The 15,353-nt window shown below is 45.1% G+C and overlaps 1 long non-coding RNA gene across 1 annotated transcript in view; it reads right to left on the bottom strand.

Moving 5' to 3' along the window:
* Positions 1–11,249, bottom strand: part of LOC115091289 — a 55,111-nt gene extending 43,862 nt beyond the window's left edge. Inside the window, exons 1-2 of the long non-coding RNA XR_003856663.1 lie at positions 10,736–11,249; positions 5,905–6,032 (exon numbers count right to left, since the gene is read on the bottom strand). This is a non-coding gene — a long non-coding RNA (uncharacterized LOC115091289). The remainder of the gene's footprint in view (positions 1–5,904; positions 6,033–10,735) is intronic.
* Positions 11,250–15,353: the final 4,104 nt, after the last annotated feature.

Consider the following 15,353-nt stretch of genomic DNA (forward strand, 5'->3'; position numbering starts at 1 on the left):
TTACCCCTCACTCCCCCACAGCGAAGGATCTTCTGTAATTTCCCCAGGCTTTACCCCTCACTCCCCCACAGCTAAGGGTCCTCTGTAATTATCCCAGGCTTTACCCCTCACTCCCCCACAGCTAAGGATCCTCCGTAATTATCCCAGGCTTTACCCCTCACTCCCCCACAGCTAAGGGTCCTCTGTAATTATCCCAGGCTTTACCTATGACTCCCCCCCCCATAGTTAAAGATCCTCTGTGTTAATCCCAGGCTTTACCCCTCACTCCCCCACAGCTAAGGGTCCTCTGTAATTATCCCAGGCTTTACCTATGACTCCCCCCCCCATAGTTAAAGATCCTCTGTGCTTATGCTATTCTTTCTTGAATTTTGTTACTGTTTTGTTTTGTCTCCATCACCTCCACTGGGAGTCCATTCCATGCATCCACCACCTTTTGAGCCTCAGATCACATGTGCACATTTGAGTTGATTACAGTGTGTGCAGCTTGGTTCAGTGTTGCATTACATGTAGCAAACACATTCTGTCTTTGTTGATAAAGTCCTTCTCACTGGTGGTACACAGCCACATAAGGTCTGACGCGAGCCCTTGGATGGTAAAGCTGGGTTTATATTTTTATAATGTTATTCCTGTTAGTAGCGCTCTGGATGTCCCATGAAATTCTGTCTTGCTGCTGGGGCTGTCTTGTCATCTGTCTGTTTGAGCCTTGCTGTTTGCTCCATATGTCTGCTGCTACCTCTGACTGCGCTGCTAGTGAACAGCACACAAGGCCAAACAGACTGTATAGCCTTAGACTAGCTGTGAGTTATGTTATATATTTAATGATTTTAAGCAAATCCATTTAGTAATAATCAATGGAAGAACTTTCAACACTGCTCCTTCCCAGCACACAAGGCCCCATACAAATTGGCTCTTTTGAAGCCTTTGCCCATACTGCAGTTTTGAAAGCTACTGAGAAACTGAGAGGAAAATATCCCTGAAAATTGGGCATTCTTTAGATCTATTTCTTGCAAAATTGTTCTGAAAGTTCTTCACATTAGGTCCCAGATTGCTTCATCTGTTCCCTTACAGCTAAGTTTTCCTCTTTTCAGCCTCCGGGAATGGATCTCACACACAAAGATTCACAAATGACACCAGGTGCTGTTTGCATAATTTCCTAAATGCCTTGCTCGTGCGAAAGTGTAAGCATGACAAATCCCAAGGTCAAGACAAATGTCCTGATTGTATTTCACAAGGATAGTGAAGGTTTGTGACTTGTATGTGAAAATACTCAGTAATGGATTAAGAAGGAGCAGATTAGGCAGAGGTCCTAGCCTAGGAGAGGCCCCACATAAAGTCAGATTAAGTTTAAGGGCAAAGGGTAATAGGAATGAGGGAGGGCCCTGACTGGGGTACCACAACATCCCTTAATCTGCCCTGCATATGCTAATTAAAGGTTATTAACCTTTTGGAGTCTAAATTCTAACTGTAGGACCGTCTGTATTTTTCCAGTTGGAAATTCTTGACTCCTGCATCTACGTTTTAGTAGATGTCTTGTTGACTAGATCAGTCACTGGGCAACTTTCACCTTCCCTTACAAAGAGCCCAAAGTGAAGGCAGAAGAAAAGCAAAAGCAATTTGAATTTTTATTAATTTTGGAACTTGAACTGAGATGCTGGTCTTCATGGTCCTCGTTCCTCTATTATCTGATTGGAAATCAATTTATTCATTTTTATGCAAGTTTAAAATTCATAGTAGAGTCCTTAGGCAGTTACTGAACAAATAAATCAATTTGTTTCAATGCCCAATGCTTCACAGCCTTGCAAATGTAGAAATGTATTTTGTACTGCTCTGCAGAGCACTAACGAGACCTTACTGGCATTAAAACCTACAGAAAATAAAGATCTTTTAGCTTCTCAAGTAAACTGAGATAGTCTGATTACATGGCTAGTTATATTTTTACAGCTTGTTCTACGAATTGAAGCAGCCATCAATTCACGCACTCTTTGTCCTAGAAGCATAATTTAATTCGTACAAAGAGGCTGTGCTGCTTATTTGTTCCTGAAGCAATACAGTCCTGATCTGTGGCAGCACGACTCTCAAGCCCAAATTTGGAAAAGGCAGAGGAATAACTTGTGTCCGCAGGAGCAAAAAAGGCATTATGCTTTAAAACTGACACCTTCTGTCAATTACTACCCCTGGAGAGCTTAATTGGAGCTTGTAACACAATATAAGCTTGACAGGTACTTGGAGATTAATATCCAGGTACCTCCAGGCCTGTCTGAATGCCTTTTCAGAGATGGAGTTCAGCCAAACATTCTGAAAATCATTTCGGCTTTGGGATTAGGGGGGGAATGGTACTAGTGGAAGCCTTGCTGCCTTACGCAAAAGCCTTTTATATTTGTTCTTTCTTCTGCGTTTTGTCTGACTTAACTAGACAGTAAGCCTGGCCAGACGCTCTGTTTTCATAAACTAATTTAACTAAAGAACTCTGTAATATCTCACAATGAGTCCACAGACCCACACATAACCATCCGTCACTCCCTATGACACTCCTATAAGGAGGCTCACAACACTGCACGCTGCCATCCACCTTTCCTGTGACGGCCTCATAATAAGATCTCCCAAGCTGACACACGACTGTGCACTCTCTGTGACGACACCACAATGAGACCCACACGCTACCATCCATCACTCCCTGTGACACTCTAACCTCACATCCCCTATCCTTCACTCCCTGTGACACCCAGACTCTGACACTACAGCCAGCACAACACCATAATGAAATCCCTCAGTTCACAGACTGCCATCCAGCACTCCCTGCACACCATGCATAGGGGGTGGGGGTCTGCAGTGATGCCTCTCTCACTATGGTTCTGTGTAATGTATGTTTTATTGTTTTATCTTTATCCTCTAGTGTCATGCATGTGCAGCAGTTAACATATTTATAGTGGTTCTTCATAAACCCCTTCTTAAATTTATAAAGGTACAAACTACAGGCCGAAACAGTAAAGCGCGGCTGCGGTTACCCTGTTTCTAACCCGCTTTCTACCCACAATTTGGCCGCGTAAGTCTAACCCGCGATTCACTATCCGTTTTTACCAATCTTTACATCGATGCGTATCCCTTTCTGCCCACAGCATGTATATGATATGTAAACGATCGGATTAGCTATTCCCTCCCATACAGTAATGTGCGGCCCGATTATCGCCTTTTTAACCAACTATTTTGCCGTGTCTTTAACCCGCTAATTTACCGCCTACCCTGACCCTGGCGTTAGAGGGATGTGACAGCAATAGGCAGGCTCCAGTCAAATAAGTGGGTGGGTTGGAGCAAGCGAGTAACATGGTGTGGCCTGGTTCTCCTACGCTCGGGCATCGGCTATTGCCAGTCCTCTCTCCTCCCCTCCCGAAGCAAGGCGCAGGGCGAAAATCGACTCGACGTGTTATTAAAGCAAATAGAAATTGTAACAAAAGTAAACTTACTGCATGCTTCCAGCAGCCCCAGTCCTCTCTCCCCTCTTCCCGAGGCGCCCACCGCGGCTCCCCTGCCTCCCGGGGGCAGCCGGCGGCGAAAGCGGCTTCCAGCAGCCCCGCCGGCGAAGGTGCATGAACGCACGTCCAATTTGGGCGCTCAAGCAGCGAAGGCACATGAGTGCACGCCGTGACCTCGGACGTCCATCCGGGCGCTCAGGTCACGGCGTGCGCTCATGCGCCTTCGCCGGCGGGGCTGCTGGAAGCCGCTTTCGCCACCGGCTGCCCCCGGGAGGCAGGGGAGCCGCGGTGGGCGCCTCAGGAGGAGGGGAGAGAGGACTGGGGCTGCTGGAAGCATACAGTAAGTTTACTTTTGTTACAATTTCTATTTGCTTTAATAACATGTCGAGTCAATTTTCGCCCTGCGCCTTGCTTCGGGAGGGGGGGAGAGAGGACTGGCAATCCCCGATGCCCGAGCATAGGAGAACCATCCACTTCCTGGTACCTGTCATTTCAAATGTCATTTGAAATGACAGGTACCAGCGCACCCAGGATACTGTATAGGCGCTGTATTGCGCTCTATACAGTAAAATGGATTGCGCTTCATGGACGCGCTTTGGATGCGGCTTGCATTTGCATGCCATTTAAATACTGTATCGAGCGGTATGTGATCCAAACTGTGCGCGCGGCAAACGAGCAGGTGCCTAGCACTGCCACACTTTTTCTTACGCGCCCTTACTGTATCGGCCTGTTAGATTGTAAGTCCTCTGGGGACACGGAAATACCTACAGTACCTGATTGTAATCCGCTTTGAAATGCTGAAAAAAGTGTGAAAAGTGGAATATAAAAATCTAAATAAAATAAAAATAAATTAAAAATAAATAAAATAAAGACACCAGTATGCACTGGGGCTCATCGCAGGGCTGTTCCTGCTACATTGCAACACTGGAAGAGTCCGCAGTGTGCCAAATAACTTATGTTAATTTTAAAAGTTGTCTAAGCAAATGGCCACGAAAAGCCCACTCATAACATTGTTTTTTGGGGTTTTTTTTTCTCATTTGGTTTTTATTCTGTTTCCATCCCAACACAGCCTGAGCAAGAGAGAACCTCCTGACCCCTCACCCCTTTCTTCCCCAGGCCACCTCCAGGAGAGCAACCTGAAGCTCCCACACACTCTGAATCTTTCCCTGTCCGTGAAAGAGGAAAGGATATCCCTCCCAGGAGGACTCTTCCATGGCTCTCTGGTAACAGTGCACACATGGGAGGGAATAAATACTAATTCTACTCAACATTGCTATAGTGCTACCAGCATTTTTTTATTTTAAATTTATATTCTGCTTTAAGTTCCCAGCATAGAACTTACGAGTTTTGGCCATCCTAAGCCTGGGGAAAGCTGCGCATAGGGGAATGCTTCAGGGGCAGAAGGAAAGGACCCAGGGCAATTACCCCAGTCACAGTAGTCCCACCCCATACAATGCATACAATGGATGCATGCAATAATGCCATCAAAAAGGTTAAAAACATTTTTTTAAAGTGTGCTGGCGGTCAGGTAGGGAAAAGGGACGCTCAATTAACCAGTGTCCATTTTTCTAACCCGTGGCTGTGCGCAGGTAAGGAAAGCGGGCGCTCGTAAAATTGAACATCCGTTTTCCTAACCCACTGACAGCTACCTGACTACCACCTCTCCTGGGCACCCACTGCCAAGGAGGTGCTAGGGGCGCACATTTGTCCCTCGTGCCTCCTTGGCAGTGCGACCCCCCCTCATTTAAATATTTGATCGCCTGCCCAGGAGAGCTCTTGGGCGCATGTTAGGAAAGCGGGCACTTAACACTGAGCGCCCGTTTTCTGCGCTGATTTATTGCATCGGCCCCCTTTGTTATGAAGAACATAACCACAAAAAGTATGCAACTGTGATTAGGACCGTACTGCAAGGGCACGCCCTGGAGGTGGAAGAAGTGGCAGGTTACTTAGCTCCAGGGATGAAGTCTTCTGGTAAACTTAGTCAGATTAGTCTGAATTTGAGCCATTAGGTGGTGCTCGTGCTGTAAGTGCTACAATATGAGCTATCTGCCTTAAATCACTGTAAAACTATCCTGAAGTCCTTTTCTAAATATGATTCTATCATTAAAGCTCATTTTTTTGGCTGCGTACTATGCACAGAAACTCATCCTAGACATACCCTGGGGTTGCTGCCTATGCAAATAGTAGTAAATGAACGCACATGACCAGCGGTTCTAATTAATAGGGCAATACGCTTAGGGAGGGCAGGTTTCAAGGGCATTTAAAGGGGTAACTAAGGAGTTCCCCCGAAGGTTCCCATAGTAGAAAACTGTGGCCCACCCCCCCTCCAAGCAGCTAAATGTACGGTATACATAGTTTTAGCTGGATTAAAAAGCAGTGTTCCTGAGGAAGGGGGAAGGGTGTTTGAGTTGGGGGGGGGGGGGGAGTACATCACCTTATAACGCCTTTGCCCAGTAACGTTGTCCCCCAGGCTTCAGCTCGTTTAAATTTCTTGTCAGTTAAGTTTCAGTGATCCTACTCCCTCTGTCAGTGCCCGGTGGGGAGAATTTTCTTTTAAATTTCCTGAAAGTTAATGATAGGATTGTGGTAAAATATATGGCTCATAGGCAAATGTGACCTTAATCAGACTAACAAAGAAAACAATGCAAAGAGGGAAATCAGAAAACTTGTGACATTTAAACATCACAGTGAGGGATGGTGTGTTTTCATTACTGAAATGTTAATGCAGAGAAGGAAATATTGTGTTGGGGGTCACGCTACGCCTCACATTATGCAAATTGCCTCTTCCAGCTGCCTTCATTTGTAAAGGTTTCATTAAAGTTTTATTCTTAAAACACAAGAACTAAGATTTCTATACAATGGGGAGGAGTTCTTGTGCACAGATGAACGATAAGCAGGACTTCTAATGGGCATAAAAAAAACAAAAACAAACCCCAGAACGAGCAGATTTAAGGAACTCGCTTGGAAAAACTGGAGGTGTAAACTGATACTACTAAGGCACAAGAGAAAAAGCTGGGAATAATCACCAGCACTATATATATATATATATATAATGTTGATGCAGAGTTGGATGTTTAGCATAACTTACTTTGAGCTCTTTTGTTGGAAAAGCATGTAACAAACAGCTCTGCAGATAATGATGTGATAAAGAATAAACACGACGGCCCATAAGTCCCATCTGCGTCTGTATTAAGAGAAGAGGGAAGCAGGGCCGATGCAATGGGTGGGCGGCAACTACGCTAGGCGCAAAGCCCTAGGGGGGGAAAGGGGAGGAGCTTGCTGCCTTTTTTGAACCAGTCCGCGAACACTTGAGCCCAAAAGGAAATGGTGACTGCCCTGAAAGGGGGATAAAGGTCAACAAAAATGAGCAGATAACGCAGAGGATGCCGCCTGGACTGAGAAGTGATGCCCAGAAGACATGACATGACAATGCTAGTGTGAAGGGGAAGGGAATGATGTGTTAGAGAGCTGAGGCGAATGAGTTCTACAGCCCCCCTGCTCTCTTGGTGTCACAGTGGGGGAGCCCTTGATTGATCCTGCAGAAAGCGGGAATCTTAAAGGGTTGTCACTCCTTTTAGAAGAGCAACGGAAAAGGTGCTGTAGCAGATGAGTTTAGGACATGGCACAGATCCCTTGTGCCTTGGAAGCAGGGATCATTGTGCTCTGGAACGTTCGCGTTCTACCCCCTGGGACTGCACTGAGGGCGCGCGGGGGGGGGGGGGGGGGGGGGAAGGAGGGGATGGGACGGAATGGGTAGTGAGACCCTTCCATCTCTGTTACTATATAACATCGGGAGGGACTTGATGGATCAGTCGGAATTCAGAAAAGAATGGGATAAGCACAGAGTATCTCTGACGGAGAGGAAGGGACTGTAAGGCTGAGCTGCAGATTGGTCTTTTTCTGCAGCCCCCCCGGTCTCTGTTTCTATGAATGCTCTGAAAGTAATCTTAGTGCAGAATTAAATGACTACACACACCCCATCTGCTGCTAATATTTGGTATGGTTACAAGACATCCTTTTTCTTTAATTCTAACATGTTGATACTGTAACTCATCTGAGCGCTCCATTTAACAAGTGGTTCGATGCTCGTTATTGTATAAGGGGTGTCCACAGCCCCTTATACAATAAGGGGTTTAGCGAGTCCATAACAGGCGTCCAACCCCCCAACCCCCCCCCCCCTGAAACTAATAGCACTCATCACATGCAAATGCATGTTGATTAGGCTATTAGCAATTCACCCCAGATACCGTAAAAAAATGTGCGTCCAAAATAATGTGCGCTCAGAAATTATCGCCTGCCCAAGCCCGAAAAAGTGTCCAGAAAAGCGGAAAATACTGCTTTTCTGTACATCCTCCAACTTAATATCCTAACAGTATTAACTCGGAGGAACCAAAAAGGTTAAAAAAAAAAAAAAGTGCCAGCGGGTCAGGTTAGGCAGAGGAAGGCTCAATTTTGCACAGCCACCTCATTTAAATACAGTAGCGCACGCCCAGGAGAGGTGGCTGGGCGTGCATTGGGAAAGCAGGCACTTAACACTGAGTGCTCGTTTTCCCGAACACTTTACAGTATCGGCCTGTAAGAGAATTGGTTTACCTCTCATTTGAGCTGAGTTCCAGCATTATAAATATTCTGAACAGATTACGGAGGCGAGCAAAAGGCATCAGAGCTGAAATGAATCCAAATAGATGTTCCTACATTCAGGTGTGCCAGTGTCAGGGGAAGGCCTTCTGGGCTCCACAGATGGTGTCTCAGGGGAAGATGCCATTACTTTCCTCAATCTGCACACTTCTATCCTGCTCCCAGGGTTGGAGAAGAACTGTGAAAAGGCAAAGACCTGGAAGTACCTGCCCTTGTTTGAGCTGAAATAACCTCCCAGCACAGCTCCAATTCACAGGAGGCTTCCTGGCTCCTTTCTGTTAGTGGAGTAGGAGTGTGCAGAGCTGGAAAGTGTCAATATCCCTGTGACAGCAGCAGAGAGAAGCCACAGACCTGCTGATCTGTGCCCGCTCTGTACATTTCTGCAGGCATTGACGCCTAGGATGCTCTGAGCATGACCTTTAAACTGAATTCATGATGACTGTACATTTTATTAACAGTAACATATGTTGGACTTTTTTTTCAGAGAACTTTTAGAGTTTAAGACATCACACTGGAGATCCAACTTTTCCGTTCATTTGCATACCCACAGACCCATGAGAGACCAGATACAGCACTGGCAGCCTTATTGCAAGCCACATTCACATGGTACCTGTAAGCAAGAAGAATATAAGAAGCATGTAGGACAGCACAGAACAGTCAGCCTGCACCAGCCTCATTATTCCTGAAAACTTATAGGAGAAAAGAGGGACATGGAGAAAATAGTAGAAGCAGGCAGTAAATTATTCAGGAAGATTTTTTTTTTTTTTATGATTGTGGGATACAACTTGCTTGATGAGAAAGAAGGGTTCACACATGCCTGCAGGGGGAACTCACACACATATCCCAAGAAGGAGAGCATGTAAGGCAAGAGAAGCGTGTGTAGCGGTGACCTTTAGAGACGAGTGTGAGAAGGACAGAAGAAGCAGATTCAGTAACTCAAAGGAGCAAAGATGACAACGGTGTCAGTGTTTTAGTGTTTCTGCCACCCTCTCAGACCCCAGCATGGAAGCAGAGCTCACTCCGGCACCAAACCTCCCCAGCATATATGTCCTGCAGATATTTTGTAAGACAAAAGATACCAGGATGGGAGAATGGAGTGGCAGTGCTAACTTTCTTTCCCTGCAGGGATCAGGAAGGTGGCAGCCTCTTCTTCAGCAGGGGCAGCCCAAGTAAATCTGCTGCCTGAGACGAAGGATGAAATGCCCCCCCCCCCCATGACCCGGTGCAGGTGAAATCACCGAGGGCCAGGGCAGGGGGAAGGCAATGGAGGGTGGAGTGACTTGCCCAAGGTCACAAGGAATGACAATAGGATTTGAACCCTGGCTTCCCTTGTTTGCAGCCCACTGCTCTAACCACTCAGTTTTTTAGACTTAATAAACTACCTTTCTCATAGCAATCAAGGCGGTTACTGGATCCCATATGGTATTAGGCCTATGGTAAAGTGAATTTGGCCCACAGAAAGCCAGGAATAAACTGAACTACAATTTCAATATAGTAGTAAGCCTTCCATATCATAACTGCCAGCACTCAACTTATGAAAAAGCCACACCGCAAATATTATATCAGGCCCTAAACATCAATACATCTCCTATTAGGAAAACAGATTAAAGCCAGGTTGTTGTAAATCCCTACACAAAAACTACATGCTAGCAGAATACCTAAAGCCTCAATCACACAAGCAGAACACAGACAGACTCTCAACAAATACAGAATAAAGAGATCATAAAATATAAATTGAAACGTGCAGACAAAAACAACTGGAAGCAATGCAAACACAATCAAGAAATATAAAACATTAAACATATCAATAAAAAGAATGTCAAATCTGCTGACAAATTCAGCCAATTAAAAACACATATAAAAATATTTAAAATATTACCGAACACTAATAAAATATTTCAAAATAGCAGATACTTCATGTCCAATAATTAAAATTAACAAGGATAGAAAAATAAATCTCCCACTCTCCATACCTGGGAACTTTAGATTTCCAGTCCTCCTGAGATTGTCGTAGATTGGAGGAGGGTGCACAGACTTTAACATCTCTCACACACATATATACAAGTACTCTCATACACGCACAGACGTGTGCAGGCACTCTCCCTCATAGACACACACACATATACACACACACATAAACCCTCTCATACAGATATACACACACATCCACCCTTTCACACACACACACACACACACATACATACCCTCTCATATATACACACACCCCACTACCTTCTCATACACACACTACCCCACCACCCTCTCATACATACACACACACATAAACACAATCCCATCACCCTCTTATACACACACCACTCCACCACCCTCTCATACACACACACACACACTCACCCCCATACACCCTCTCATACAGACACTCCCACCCTCCCATACAGACAGTCCCACCATCCATCTCATATAGGCACACACCTTCTCATAAAGACATCCACCCACACATACCCTCCCTCTCATATGCACACCTACCCTTTCATATACACACACTCATACACACCCCAATCGTCTCATATACATACACACACCCTCTCATACACACTCACAAAGTCTGTCTTACACACAGGTACTCACTCTCACAGGGCAAGTCTCTTTCACACACACATTTGTACCTTTTCTCTGGCTGCACAGCAAGGCCTCTTCTGCTGCTGGCTGCGGGGAAAACGCTGGCGGCACCTTAGACCCTTTCCTGCCACCAGCTGTGGGGGAAATGCTGGTGGCACCACAGTGACTCTTCTTTGGCCACTGGATCATCCTTTTGCTGGCGGGGAGTGGGAAGCCCGCCAGCACATGACAATTCTGCACCACTGTGGGACCTTTCTTTTGCTGGTTGGGTTTCCACTCCCCGCTGCTTCACACCTCCAGCACTGCAGGTTTTCCTGCCGCCAGAGTTTGCCTGAATGAAGGGTGAGGCGGCTGTGGCAGGAAGGTTTCAGGGGGCAATTTTTGATGCCTCAAAATCTTGCTGCCTGAAGCAGCCGCCTCACCTCTGCCCCCTTGTAGAACCACTCCTGTTCTACACCTCTGCCTCATTGTAGAACCACTCCTGTGGAATGAGCTCTGCCAGCCACCCCATCCCTGCATTGCTTGCAAGCACCTTTAAACATGCGACCCAGACACCGGCACTTCCTGGCTTCTGATCTTACAAGATCAACAGCCGGGAAGTGCCAGCATCCTGCTCCTCTTTCCACCCCTGAGTTAAAAAATGCTTGTGGTGCAAAGCTGATAGAGGCACCTTTCCCCTGTTTATGAAGCCTTGAACTGTGGCAAATTCTCAGAAAGCAAATTTGTCACAGTTCAAAAAGCTTCAAGCTGCAACCCAGGCTGCCCCTTCTGCTGATGTGAGAGCCTAGTGGTTACAACAGCAGACTACAAACTACAGAGACCAGGGTTCAAATTCCACTGGTGATCTTGTGCAAGTCACTTTACTTTCCATTACCTCAGGTACAAACTTATACCTAGAATAAGTAAACTGTGATGTTTTTAATGGGTAAATGTGAATTGGTTATTTACTCTTTTGGATAATAGAAGGACTAGGGAGCACTCCATGAAGTTAGCATATAGCACATTTAAAACCAATCAGATAACATTCTTTTTCACTCAATGCACAATTAAGCTCTGGAATTTGTTGCCAGAGGATGTGGTTAGTGCAATTACGGAATGATTCAGTAAAATGCACGGGAGAGCTGGCGCTTCGAGGTGAGCACCCGCTCTCCCGACACGCGCCCAGGCCACTCTCCTGGGCGCGCGATTCTGTATGCAAATGAGGGCCCGTGGTAAAAAGGAGGAGCTAGGGACACTAGCGTGTCCCTAACGCCTCCTTATTGGCAGAAGCGGTGGCTGTCAGCGAGTTTGACAGCCGACGCTTAATTTTACTGGTGTCGGTTCTCGAACCCGCTTAAAGCCACGGATTTTGAAAATGGACGCTGGCACAATTGAGCCTCTGTTTTCTGGGTCGCAGGCAGATTTTTTTTTCTTTTTTTTAAGATATTTTTCTTTTTTTTAATTTTTGGGGCCTCCGACTTATTATCGCTATGATATTAAGTCGGAGGGTGTACAGAAAAGCAGTTTTTCTGCTTTTCTGTACACTTTCCCAGTGCCGGCCAAAATTAACTCCTGCCTTTGGGCAGGCGTTCATTTCTGAAAGTAAAATGTGCGGCTTGGCTGCACATTTTACTTTCTGTATCCACGCGCTATTACCCCTTACTGTATAATGGGTAATAATATGGCGTGGAAAACGCGTGTCCAAACAGGGGCTAACGGTGCGCTCAGCCTGAGCGCACCGTACTGAATTGGCCTGATAGTGTAGCTGGGTTTAAAAAAGTTTTGGATAAGTTCTTGGAGGAGAAATCAATTAACTGTTATTAATCAAGTTGGCTTGGGCAATAGCCACTGGCATTAGTAGCATGGGATCTACTTAATGTTTGGGTATTTGCCAGGTACTTGTAACCTGGATTGGCCACAATTGGAAACAGGATGCTAGGCTTGATGGACCCTTAGTCTAACATAGCATGGCAACATCTTATATTCTTATGTTCTTAATCACTGCCTGAGACAGACTCTCTCTCTCTCTCTCTCTCTCTCTCTGGTGTCAAACCTTCCTAGCCTATGCCAGACTCTCCCCAGCACAAAAACATTTCTACAGTCTGTGCTAGACTCTTCCCCTCACCTCAGCACAAATGTGCCCATCCTGTGTTACCAGAATTCCTAGAACCAAGAGGGTCAAACCCTATTCCAGTAAGATAATAGATAAAAGGACACTCTCCCACAGCAGAAATCTGCCCATCCCATACCAGATGTGTCATATGGGTATTGAATGCCCTGTAGCTCAGGCTGAGGCATCTTTCCTGCTTTGTCACTTTGGGAAGAGAAATGGTATAAGAATGATTGTAGCTCTGATCTCAGAAACAGTTTGTGCCAGCAGCAAGTTAGTCAGGTTTATGCAAATATTTATTCTGGTGTCCCTTACTCGTATGGTTGCTATGGCAACCTTTTTCTTATAATACTGCTTATAAGTTACTGTTTGCTATAAACTTTCTCCAGGATTGCTATTCCTCCTAGCACGAGAGCTCTGAGGACATCACAGACATCTTTACAGCGGCTACACCTTCCATTCCATTGGTCTTCTACTGAACTTCACCAGGCAACCTCCACACATTATAGGAGGTCACACATGAACATTGCTAAAAATAAATACAATGAGCCTACTCCCTCTGCCGACACTCAGTGGGAGGGACATTACCCTTAAACAGAGGATTCCTGTTGGAGTACTTTTTAATATACTGCTGTATGGAGGTCATTGAATAAAATGTTATTGATGAGATTATTCCCTAGCTAAGACTGATTCACCTCTTCTCCCATTCCCCACTTTCACTCTGCTCTCTCACATAAGATTTGCGATCTATCAAGAATTAAATAAACTAAATTCCGTTTCTCTTTTTTCTCATTGTGTTTGTTCTCTCTCTATCTCTCTGTCTCTCTCTGATCAGCAGGCGTGACTTTCTGTTTGTTTTCCAGAACCGATCATCTCATAGTGACAGACCAGCACCACTGTGTTCCTAGCAGTACAGTCAGGCTCGGAGAGGAATTTCCTGGATGGGCTTTTGTAAAAATGTAATGGATGAGTGGTGCTGGACAGAATCTGCCCAGGTCTCCGGTTTTGTGCAGCAACATGAATCCTTCCCCATGCCATCTTGTTATACCATTCCCTTCAGGATCAAACCAGCATCTCAAAATAATCTGACTAGGGTAAGACCACAAGGATGCAACTGGGAACTTTTGATAAGATGACATTTAATCTTACCTGATGTAGAGATCTCTTGAATCTTTATTACTAGTAATAGGGAGGTGGGTGGGTATTCCATGGCTAATTCATCCTGCTATCTAGGGAAAACACAATTTACAGTGACTATACTTGCTTTTTCTATCTATAAACAGGCTGAATTAGCCATTACATGAGGGGAGTCCCACACTGAGGGTACAATGGAGTGATTACTGAACAAGCAACCAAGACACCACCATGGAGAGAAGACTACTGTGAGAACAGGTTATACAAAATTGCTTGTCTGAATTTACTTTCAGATCTTGAGAGGGTGTCAGGATAGTAATGGGACCTAAAAGTGTGAACTAATGACTGAGTTGCACTTTACAAATGTCCTCTCTAAGATGAGTAACAGTTGAAGTCATAGCTTTGACTTGATGAGTTTTGTTGGAGTCTGTAGTCCTGCTAAGGTGTAGCAGTGCTGAAATGCATTCCACTATCCAGGTAGACATTGTACATTTGGTGCTGTAAAGCCAAGTCTCTTAGGGTCATTTGCAACAAATATTTGCAAAGCCTGGCGATGCAGTTGAGTTATTTTCTCATACTAAGAAAAGCCTTTCTATAACTTAAGGCATGAAGGGCTCTTTCTCCTTCATGGACATGAAGTCTTGGAAAAAAGGTAGATAGTACAATAGATTGGTTGATATAGAAAGCCAAGACAATCTTTGGTAGAAATTCTGGGTGAGTGGGAATGATTATCCAGTCATGGAAGAATTGCATATGTGTATAGCAGACACGAACTTGGAGCTTGTTAACTCTTGTAGCTGAGGTAACTGTGATGAGGAGCGCTACTTTTCATATCAGGAACTTAGGAGAATCCTCAGGCGAATTCATGAGTTGGGAAAGAACATTGAAGTCCCAAGGAACCCCAGGTTTTTGTGTTGGGGGCTTAATAAATCCCTATATCTGTGGATGAGTAAAGATGGGTTTAGCGTGCACTTGAACGTAGAAAGCTCCTAAGGCGTTGAGATGTACTTTCACCCATGATACAGCAAGGCGTGAGTCAGAAAGGAAAAGCAAGTACATTAGCAAGTGCTTGGGTTTGCAAAACAAATGGGTCCAAGGTTTTCTGTTGATACCATTTGAATATATCTGATCCATTTGAAAGCCTATCTCTTTCTGGTGGATGGCTTTTTAGCTTGAACCAAAATGTCTTTGATCACTCTAGGAAAAGAGAGATGAGTATTTATTGAACATTCAGTATCCAAGCCATTGAATTGAGGTATGGAAAGGTTGGCTGATAGAGCGTTCAGTTGTCTTGAGTTAACAACCTAGGGCCTGTCTCCAGATATATGGGGGAAACTGCTGGAAAGTTGTTCCAGAAATGCAAACCATGTCTGTTTGGGTCACACTGGAGTTATATGAATCAAGTAAGCATGGGGTGCATCAGCTTTTGCACTATTTTGACA

The sequence above is a fragment of the Rhinatrema bivittatum genome, chromosome 4 (assembly GCF_901001135.1).
Source record: "Rhinatrema bivittatum chromosome 4, aRhiBiv1.1, whole genome shotgun sequence".
In the NCBI taxonomy this organism is placed as follows: Eukaryota; Metazoa; Chordata; class Amphibia; order Gymnophiona; family Rhinatrematidae; genus Rhinatrema; species Rhinatrema bivittatum.